Source organism: Limulus polyphemus, unplaced genomic scaffold (genome assembly GCF_000517525.1).
Source record: "Limulus polyphemus unplaced genomic scaffold, Limulus_polyphemus-2.1.2 Scaffold718, whole genome shotgun sequence".
Taxonomy (NCBI): domain Eukaryota; kingdom Metazoa; phylum Arthropoda; class Merostomata; order Xiphosura; family Limulidae; genus Limulus; species Limulus polyphemus.
Genome location: NW_013666328.1, coordinates 16,759 through 25,060, shown reverse-complemented (window position 1 = coordinate 25,060; position 8,302 = coordinate 16,759). Strand labels below are relative to the sequence as shown.

Below are 8,302 nucleotides of genomic sequence, written 5' to 3'. Positions count from 1 at the left end.
GTCTAAATTTCTAATAAAGGAAAAATATTTAAGTGTTAACTGTAACCCTACTTTTGGCCCACCCTGTATGTATACATGTGTCTATTCGTCGAGACTTCAACGATATATACATTGTTCCAGTCTCGTTTCTCAAAACTTCATAACTCTAGCAGCTTATGAAGTTCAAATTTAACAACTCAGACCATCCTCTGAAAGTGTAATTTTGTTTTCTAAATATTAGCACATATCAGTTTTGCGGTTGCGTTAATTCTCCAATGCAATCTAAATTTGTGTAAAGAATACGCATTACTACATGCAAGCCAAAAGGAGAAACAAATAAACTGGAGTTTCCATATCACTAATTTTGTGGCACAAAGCTGCTATCATTATTCTAACAACTCTATCCAAGTTTAAAATTCCACTGTCTAGGTATTTTCATTGTTCCACCTGCTTGGTGTCATACGAGTCCAGCTTTGATTTTCATGTTTTATAAGATAATCTTCTGCATTAAAGCCAATATAGAAAGTGACAAGGAACCTTATAGTAACAACAACTTACTAATATATTTTTTTAATATTATGATCACGTGATTGTTTATACAGGAAAGCAAAAAAAGCAAAGTGTGCAAAGCCATCAGTGTGAAGCCCAGTGTTTGTTGCTATATTTTTAAAGAATAAAATCTATAGAATAGTATTAGTTTCGTGAGAATTCTTTCCCAAGCGGTTTCAAATCGGACATGTAACTTGGCTTGTTTTATACTTATCATCGTAACAACTTCATCAGAACCTCATGTTGAATTTATTGTATCAGTGATTATTAATTCTGTGACTTCTGAGTATAATATTGTATTTGAAGTCCATAGAAATCCGAAATTTATGTTACTTGTAATTGATCAATTATGTACTTTTTACTTATTCTTAAACAATTCTCAAGACTCGTATAAATAATTCACTTATATAAAAGGTAATATTCTATATGAGAAGTAAAATGTTTTATTGATCAATAACTTTCAAACATGATATCAAATGTTCTTCTACGTGTAAACAGCAACTTTCAAATAATTGTTAAAAATTCAAATACTGGTATGACCTAACTATAAGAATTCAAACTAAAATCTACCTCAAATCCATCCTTCACCATCATACTAGTAAGTGTATGAAAACCTTGTTCAATATTACAAATAAATATATATATATCCAATTCTTGAACGTCTAAGAATTCTCATAGACTTTCAATTTGATATAGACAAGAAATCAATCAAATAGAAAGCTTCTGGAAATAAAAGCTGTTAGCGTTTCTTTCGCTAGACAGTTTCTTTGTTTAATATAATAAAAATAACATTATTTCATGAATAACGATAACTATGAATTTCTATTAAATATCCTATTTCACGCATCCCTTACAAAAGTATGTTTTTTTTTAAGTTGGAATAGAACCTAAAGAAATAAAATCTGATTACAAAAAGTGTATTTTTTTTTGTCCAACTAGGACTTGGGATTTTAATAGAAATTTGAAATTGCTCGTTTTCTTTGTGTAGAAAAATATTATTGTCTCGCTACAAACAGCATAATCAAAAAGTCTGTCAAGCTTTTTCGAAAGTTTTCCTGTACCCAACATCGTTCCAAATCACTTGTAATTATTACAAGTTGCTTTGACGAAGACTGAAGAAGCCCAAGAGAGTTGTATCACTGCCCGAGGGAAATAGTTGTAGCTATACATTCGTTTGCAGCCTTATTTTCCACGAATGCACGTTTAGGTTTTGACCGATGACAACAAGCGTCATTGATATGCGTGTCCAGGACAAGTGGGTTCCCGCCAATGTGGCTTCGTCCCTAATATGCAACTTTACTTTGAGAAGTCTAAGGCTGAGATAATACAACAAGACAAGTGCTTCTCCATATCCATACACGAATCTCCCCAGTCCAATGTCTGTAAGTGGATCCACGCGAGTTTCCCATGAGATTGAGCTTCACATTTGGTTTTATTGTACTAGACAGCGTTAGAGATGTAATCAACGAAGATATATTCTATAGCATTCCATTCATGTCGCATCGATTATAATAATCATGTAAGTTGTCGGTGTTTTATAAAGACAGTTTTGGTTAAGGGACAAGAAAATATATAAAAACACTGCCATATCAGTATGTGTTTGCTGTAGCGAGAAACTGTGGATGTAGAAGGCCGAATATAGTATTTTATAGAATGACAGTCTCTTGCGCTCTGTGTGGTTGCTGGAATCGAACAAATAACTGTGAAACTGATGAGATGCGAGCAGCAATTTCCAATGTTTATTTCAAGCGGAAAGACGCGATAAGAAAACCGACGTCCTGCAGTGAAGAAGTCATCGATTGCATACCCATGGGCCTCGGCAAGGATGTGTTAAAGGCACACAGAATCTGACTCCAGCGAAAATGATTAACAAAATGGGCAGTTAAACGAGCCATGACAAAGCACGCCACGAAAGACCCACAAAAGAAAAACAGTGACATAGGCTCTCGAGACAATGCAGTGAACTCATGTGAGTATCTACTCCCCCCCCCCCACCCCCACCCAAAAAAGGAAGACTTAAAATCTTCAAAAATTGAAAACCTACCGATTGGAGATATCATAAAACTAATCACCAATTTTCGTCAGTGAACGATTTTATACCCAAAAGTCTTGGAATATAGTAAAGTGATGCTTCAGTTAAAACGCTCGTAACTAAACACAATCTCATTTCAAACTATACTTATGATTAAATGTACAAAGAAAAACACATATCTCTCTCAAAAAGCAAAATTCCTAAAACTATAAAACTCTTTAACAAATATTCTCTTTAACATGCGAAACAGTGTTATGTTTTGCCAAATTCCAATTATATATACGTGTATGTAAACTACGCTTTAAAACATGACTTTGTTAAAAAAATCTAAATGGAACGTTGTACAAAGTTTAAAGAATAGAATAGAAAAGAGTCCCAAAGCGTTCAATAAGTCATCGTGGTGATCTAGCGCATAGAAAAGAACCCCAAAGTGTTCAATAAGTCATCGTGGTGATCCCGCGCATTAAATCAAACACTGAATCAACGTAATTTATCTATTTGCTACGTAAAATTTAAATTAATAGATTTATTTCAGAACTTTATTTTGCAATTTCATTTCAACTTCAATAATAATTCCCAAAATAATACTTTCCATAATCTAAATCCCAGGTTTTTCATTTTAAGAGCACCATGCATGACTACATGAAACGCGACCAAAACGGATATTAAAAATACCATTTGAATTATTATAATACTCCCCCATCTTGCGTAAATCATTTTAATAAGAATTTATGCACGTCTTTCTCGATTAAACACGAATAAACGAACTTTAAACTCTGAATGCATCATTTAAAACCTATCTACTTAAAATTTCAATCGTTTCTTAGAACCTTTTGATAGATTTTATTTCTGATTATAACGACGTCAAAAGAATCTTCTTAAGGTATAAGTGTCACATTAAAAAAAAAGAATATGCAATCAAACAATATCAATTTTTTATTTCAATTACTAACTTGAAGAAAACTTCCTGAATCTATGTGCTAATTAATTTAGATTATAAGTTGATTAATCAGAGTCCCAGCCGCTGTGCTATTGAGAACTTATGATGTTAGTGAGAGAAATAATGATGTTAATGAACTTACTTTAGAGTGTTTCTTCTCTTCTTAATGTTATAAATCTTTGAAATTGTGAAAAATAAGAGCTTTTAGTCTTACCCTCCTAAGTAACGATTCTGATCTAACGTTCCTTTAATAATGTCGTTATTTCTGTAGAAAACAAATGAATATGCAGCCTGCTCCAACTGGTTTTTATATAAGTAGGTAAAAAACGATTGATTTTTATAGGTATTCATAAAAACGTATTTTATAAAGAAGAACGTTGAATACTGAATCTTTCAATGTAAGTATTAAATGTAGTGATAATGACAGAAATTTCCAAACGTTGTAAAGAATTAGTGAAAGCATAAAGAATAGCATGTTTTGCTATCATTAATCTTCGAGTTTTAAAAAATCAGGTTTGGGTTTTGTTTAAAACAAAGAAATTCCTCTCTGATGTTCTTCGTTGGATTAAAAACAGTTGTCTTACAGCAATCATCAAAATAAATGAATTAATATTTCTTAAAATTTCAATAAATATATAACTAATAATTTCCATATCGTCACGTGCTTAAACTACCACGATATCACTATTTTCGAAAGATGTTCGTTATACGATATTTCGTACATTACCTATGTTATAATAATTTCCATATCGTCACGTGCTTAAACTACCACGATATCACTATTTTCGAAAGATGTTCGTTATACGATATTTCGTACATTACCTATGTTATAATAATTTCCATATCGTCACGTGCTTAAACTACCACGATATCACTATTTTCGAAAGATGTTCGTTATACGATATTTCGTACATTACCTATGTTATAATATTGTGCTCATGCACTATTGAAATTTAATCAAAAATTCCAGGCTACCGTTTTCGTTTGTGACTACTGAACGGAGTAATGACAGAAGACAGCAGATTGTCCGGGGAAAAAAAAAGTATTTATGCCATCTCTCATTTAGAAATCGCTTGCATTGTTGAACAAATGTTCAAAGAAATAATGAAAATTCCTTTTGATAGAAACAATTACACAAAATATCCTCATATTCTGGATATCCTCAAAAGGTTTCTGAATGAGCTCTTGTCTCTTGCTGTGTAAAAACTCTTGTGTAAATTATACACGGTTAAGTTTTCTTACTAACCTGTTATGGTTGTATATGAATTTTGTTGATTCCAAAATGTTGTAAGATTAGAAATCTGGCTTCCTGTAAAAAGGAGACGTAATTATCGAAAATACAGTACACGATTCTCTGCTTCTCTGACACTTTTATGCGTCTATTTTGATTGGTTGAAAAGCGAGAGGTGTGAACTGTATATGTTGGATAGATAAAAGGAAAATAACAACGCACAACATGGTTTTAATGGCGGGAAGGAACACTGCGATATAGTTAGTGTAGCTAGAATCAACCAATGTGCAAAGTGATTTTGGGTGACTAGATTTCGTATAAAGCATGGTTGGGTAACGATATATAAGTACGCCCTGCTATCAATTATAAGCAAGAAGGTAAGTTTTTGTCAAAACTATATATAACCTCTAGAATTTAAGATCTACAAAATAAATGTACATAGTCCTTCAAAATAGTAGATACGCTATAAAACAGATACAATCTGTCGTTTTTGGATGAACAATTAAATCATCTAATTATTAGCTAGTACTAATAGTTGATCAAATGAAGCAGCTATATCCAATGATCTTTGAAAACCCATGTTTGGACTGTTGTATCTCATACCAAACACACACACGAGAATGAGAATAATCCAGCTAAGTTCATGATATTTCAAGGGAAAATAAAAGGATCATTGAAAAAAATCATCCAGCTAAGTTCGTGATATTTCAAGGGAAAATAAAAGGATCATTGAAAAAAATCATCCAGCTAAGTTCGCGATATTTCAAGGGAAAATAAAAAGATCATTGAAAAAAAAAATCAATATAGTTATAAAAAAGTAACCTAAGGCCAATACAATTAATAAATATTTAAGAGTTTCCTTCTTAAAAAATACAAGCAAGAGAACTTACAGGCAGCTAATTAGATACTGATCTGATTGTATAATGCTACTTATAACACTTACTTTTACTATTTTTTAAATTAATTAGTACATCATTCTTTCGTAATGCTATCAGTTATTTTTTTTTCCTATAATGTACTCTTTTCTCGCTTACTTTCTTCTACTGAAGTACTTATATATATATATACATATTTCTGATATATAGTTTTACAATTTAAATGAACTGTACCCAAGCTTGGTTAGGGTGTTCGTTTTCATACATGTAATTGTAACATGGTATAAAATGTACAGACAATAAGCTAAACAAAAAATTATTTGTGTTCTCCCACCAAGAGTATCGAAACCCGATTTTCAGCGTCGTAAGTCTGCAGACTTACCACTGATCCACTAGGGAGTATGACTGGAAAAGAAGAGCTTGATTGTTTGTAATTAAGCACAAAGCTACACAATGGGCTATTTGTGCTCTGCCCACCACAAATATCGAAACCCGGATTCTAGTGTTGTAAGTCCCCAGATATACCGCTGTGCCACTGGGGGGCAAAAAGAAGAGAGTTTGATATTCCTTTACTGCGTGTAATGTATAAGTGTAAAAATATATCCAAGCGCCAATAGCTGGGTTTTGACTAGATCAGTAATATAAACATTGTAATGTAATAACTTAATATAGCCTAGATATACTCAACAGATTTCCTTGCTTACTAAAAGGAATGGTAAGTTTTCACTTACTCCAAATTTCTTTCCCAAACGCATACTTTTGTCACGTATCTCGTTACTTTAGTTGTCCAGTTAACGATATATAGAATTAAAACGGAAATATTAGATTGACCTATAGACATTTAGCTGTTCTGTGTTTTATCTAATTCTTTTTGTTTGTCCACTTTATTACCGTATCGTGTATTTAGTACAATGATAAATGTGTTGTACACTGGAGGTTCCGGTTAAAGTTAGTATGAACCTTTGTTTTACAAGAAAGAAAACAGATAAACATTTCTTACCGAATTCTGTTCAGAGTTCCATAGTCGCTGCTCACATTGTGGTCAATACAAGATCTACGATCTTTATGGTTCATCAGGAATATCTTTATAGCCTGTCTCTACGTGCCCTTGACAACTAGACATACCAACCAAATACATGTATACACTTAATATCTCCTCTGATGCACACAGCACCCCATATCCATTCTACTCCGCTTTCATGTTACTGCTGCCTATTTATCATTTCTGATGTGCAATTTGATAGCAAAAATTGACCTGCCTTTACGTTAGCAGAAATATGTTATTAGCTTAGTGCAGTTCGATCTTTTGTAACGTGTGTAGCGAAGTCTTACAGTATCGTATTGTTTTATAATGGCAGTCCCGGATTCACTAGAGCCTTCGCCAAGTCCATACAAAAACTATTGAAAAAAAAAGTTTTCAATCTGGCAAGTAAAAACCCATAAACTTTTAATATGCTTTGTGCGCAAGGCGGGGTTCAAAGTTTGTCGTTCTACAAGTTAATACTATGCATATAATTACGGGGCAAATGTGATACGCTTACAACTGGGACTACGAAAAACTCCTAAACTCTCACTGGCCCCCCAATATAGGCAGTGGAAACGTTAGCTACTATTAATCCATCTCTATAAGTAAGGGTAATAACTGGTTTTATGGGTTTCGTGCTTTGAGTGTTACGGAGTTGGGCCTACTATCATAGAGATGAAAACAGTTCGGTATAAATTTGTCGGCTTAAATGCATATTAAATTATTTAAATAAGGAAATCACAGTACCAGAAAAACTGTCTTGAGACTTTCGGAGTCAATCCTTTTCAATTTTTAGTTCAATTATCCTTAAACTTCCAAACAGAATCCCCCAAACCTGAGGTGTTTTACTTCCAAACAGAATCCCGAAAACCTGAGTGTTTTCGAAAGGTAGGTAGATCTTCGTTCATTTCTAAAAATAACCGACATAAATTTTTATCATCCTACTGCAGTGTTTTTAAGTAGTGATTGAACCGTACACATAGAAATTAACACAGTTTATACTTGAATATATGGCAAAAACACATTTCTGTAGCTTCTTCGTATTTGTGTGGACACAAACGAAAACAACAGTGCGTAGGCTTGTAAGTTCTTAGGTTATCTTGAATGACATGATTTTTTATACAGCTAAAATATCCATTGAGGTAACACACAAGATAAAATCGAAGATTTGGTGTGTTTTTTCTTCAAGTTAATCTATACTGATTATAACAGTACTTCTGTATGTAAAGGTTTATCTTAATTACTTTTGTGGTCTAATAAGATATTCCATGCACGTTGTGTGCTTATGAAGACTATACCCCGAACAATTGGAATAGCCAAAAGCTTTGATTGGTTTGTTAACAATTGGAATAGCCAAAAGCTTTGAATGGTTTGTTATTGACCTTCTTCTCTAGTATGATTTAACTTAGTAGTAAATACAACCAAAGAATATTTCACTACCTTTAAATTTTGTTGATCAAATTTGTCTTTTGAATACATTATATTTGTATTAAGCATGCACATTTAACGTAGTACAACATCTTTTGCTGTGTTGTAGTACTACACGTGCTTCGGTGTGCAGCATCTTCTACTGTGTTGTATTACTACACATGCTTCGGTGTACAACATCTTTTGCTGTGTTGTAGTACTACACATGCTTCGGTGTGAAACATTTGTTGTTGTGATGTACTAC

At 32.9% G+C, this 8,302-nt stretch overlaps 1 protein-coding gene across 2 annotated transcripts in view; it reads right to left on the bottom strand.

The window, feature by feature from the left end:
- LOC106460149 (zinc finger protein 1-like) overlaps window positions 1–7,397 on the bottom strand; it is a 118,384-nt gene extending 110,987 nt beyond the window's left edge. For both annotated transcript variants that reach the window (XM_022386795.1, XM_013919835.2), the window contains exon 1: window positions 7,378–7,397. The gene's annotated coding sequence lies outside the window, so the exon portion shown is untranslated. The remainder of the gene's footprint in view (window positions 1–7,377) is intronic.
- Between the last annotated feature and the right edge of the window lie 905 nt (window positions 7,398–8,302).